The following is a 2,538-nucleotide window of genomic DNA, read 5'->3' as shown; positions in this document are numbered from 1 at the left end:
GGGGGTCTTTCGGTGGGGATTTTCTCTGCTCCACTAACTCATCTCCCCAAAATGGCCTAAACTGCACAAAAACTGCACTTCAAAATGAAGCGTGCGAGTGGGGAAGAATCACTTTTAAAAATTCTATTATTGGAAAAAAAAGGTGGGGAACGATCATTTATTAACTTCTAATTTTAACGAAGACGGGAATAACCTGCTCCTTCAGGAAACTAACAGCAAGATGATTAGTTGGGAATTTTAGTGATTCTTCAGGGGGCAGGGGTGTGTGTCATATCTCTGTCTCTACATCTGGGACACCTCACTCCCCGCTGTCCACCTCCCCCTTGTTTAGAAATCTAACTTTTCAGCAAGAAGCAAATGTGAGTTTCTTTAAATATTTGGTTAAGTAAAACAAACAATATTATGTAAAAACAAAAAATGTTCAGGCAGGGAATAGACACAACAAGTCCTGCATATTGGCAGGGGGCTAGACTAGATGACCCTTGTGGTCCCTTTTAACCCGCTGGCTCTATGCTTCTAAGGTTTTTTAACCATTGGTACCATGGGCCTACAAAGATTTGATCCTATTTGTGTTTAGTTCAGGATCTGGGGAGTTTATAAACTCTGAGGAGACTATAAACTCTGTGGCTGTCTCTCTCTGTCCTTGTCCTCCCCTGGAGCCCTTTTAATTGTTCTTCCTTCCCCTTCTCAGCACAACATCTGCACCGTCCACACTGAGACCTGAGGAGGAGGAGGGGAAATTGTGACTGTACCTCTTCCAAGAATGGAGTTCCTCCCAGTTCTCTTCCTGGTGCTGAGTGGCTTGGTCTTCCTCACCAGGATGTTGTTGAATGACTACATAACCTTGGTCACCTGCTGCCATAAAGAGGACGGCCAGCATCATGTGGTTCCTAAACAATGCCATGGCTGATACCATCTTCATCATCTTCCTGCCCCTCAAATTCACCTCCATCTTCATAGTGGACTTAGATTGGGCCAAGAGGCTGAGCAACACCGCCACCTCTTTCCATATGTTCTCCAGCGCCTTCCTTCTCATGGCCATCAATGTTGATCCCTGCATCCTCGTTGCATGCCCTGAGTGGGCCCGAAACCATTGCACGCCCCCACTGGCTTTCAGGATGGATTTGGGCATGTGGACCCTGTCTGCTGGGTTCAGGTTGCAGTACAGTGGTTTCTGGGAATCCCTGCTCTCACCTGCCAGCATCAGGATGAATTTACAACTGGATGAAGAGAGGGTGAAAGTCGCCGTTGCCTTCCAGTTCCTGGTAGGTTCTGATACCATTAACCTTGATCTTGATCCCAACCTTCTACATCGTTCTAGCTGACAAGCTGAGAAGGAATAGGCTGGTCCAGCCACTCCAGATCCTTCTTGGCTTGATCCCGACCTTTTTCCTATGCTGGCTGACATACCACCTCTTCTTCTTCCTGCTGATCTCAGCTAAGTACCCTCTGCCTATTCTGGACCAGGGAAGTGCTTATGTTTGGGTCCTGACATATTTCAGCAGCTGCCTCAACCCCATCTTCTACCTCACCAGGGAGGAAGAGTTTTTGAGGTACCAGCAACATGCACGAAACATCCAAACCACCGACAACTCGGGACCAGAGCTGGCTGTATAGCGGAATGGAAGGATTTGTTGATATTTACATGGAGAAAGAATTTTGTTAGCTGGGATCCAAAGCGTCCTCTTGACTTGAATTGTCTTTTTTAGAAAGCTAATTTTTTTGCCTTACTCAAAGAAGAGCCTTGAGAATGATTGTGGGACAGAAGGAGCTAAGTCTATTTAGCTTAACAAAGAGAAGGTGAAGGGGTGACTTGATCACAGTCTGTAAGTACCTATGTGGGAAACAAATATTTAATAACGGGCTCAGCAGTCTAGCAAAGGAAGGTTTAACATTATGCAGTGAACAGAAGTTGAACCTAGACAAATGCAGATTGGAAATGAGGTGTAAATTTGTAACAGTCTGAGTAACTGACCATTGGAGTAATTTCCCAAGGGTCATGGTGGATCCTCCATCACTGGAATTTTAAATCAAGCTGGGATGTTTTTCTAAAAGCTCTGCTCTAGGAATTTCTTGGAGGAAGTTTTCTGGCCTGTGTGATCGAGACGAGATGATCACAATGGTCCCTTGTGAATCTATCATTTTAATGAAATATCTAACATTTTGATTTTGTTCATTCTTAGATCATTTTGGAGTGGTTGGTTCTTTATGGTCTGTCCTTTGCTGGATCTTCATGTCATTATTCTTCTCATCATGTCATCTTCGCTCCCAGTGGAGATTTCTTTCCTGTGTTTGTTGAAGATCAATGGGTCTATGAAACAAAGGCTAACATTTTCAAAATTATAAATCCTATTATTAAAATTGCTTAGGCCCGTAGGAACCTCTCTGAGAGTCAATCATAACATAACATATCATAACCCTGTTTTAGTCTTGGGCTTTACAATATGCTTTGGCAAAAAGTTCCACATGTTGACTGTGTTGTGTGAAGAAACACTTCCTCTTGTTTGTTTTAAACCTGCTAACTATGAACTTCATTTG

The 2,538-nt window shown here is 43.7% G+C and overlaps 1 pseudogene; it reads left to right on the top strand.

The window, feature by feature from the left end:
* The first annotated feature begins 763 nt into the window (after positions 1-763).
* On the top strand, positions 764-1,617 carry LOC115640426 (annotated as a pseudogene).
* Positions 1,618-2,538: the final 921 nt, after the last annotated feature.

The sequence above is a fragment of the Gopherus evgoodei genome, unplaced genomic scaffold, assembly GCF_007399415.2.
Source record: "Gopherus evgoodei ecotype Sinaloan lineage unplaced genomic scaffold, rGopEvg1_v1.p scaffold_31_arrow_ctg1, whole genome shotgun sequence".
Classification (NCBI taxonomy): Eukaryota; Metazoa; Chordata; order Testudines; family Testudinidae; genus Gopherus; species Gopherus evgoodei.
Note: the sequence above shows the minus strand (reverse complement) of the source record. Positions and strands in the feature narration are given on the sequence as shown.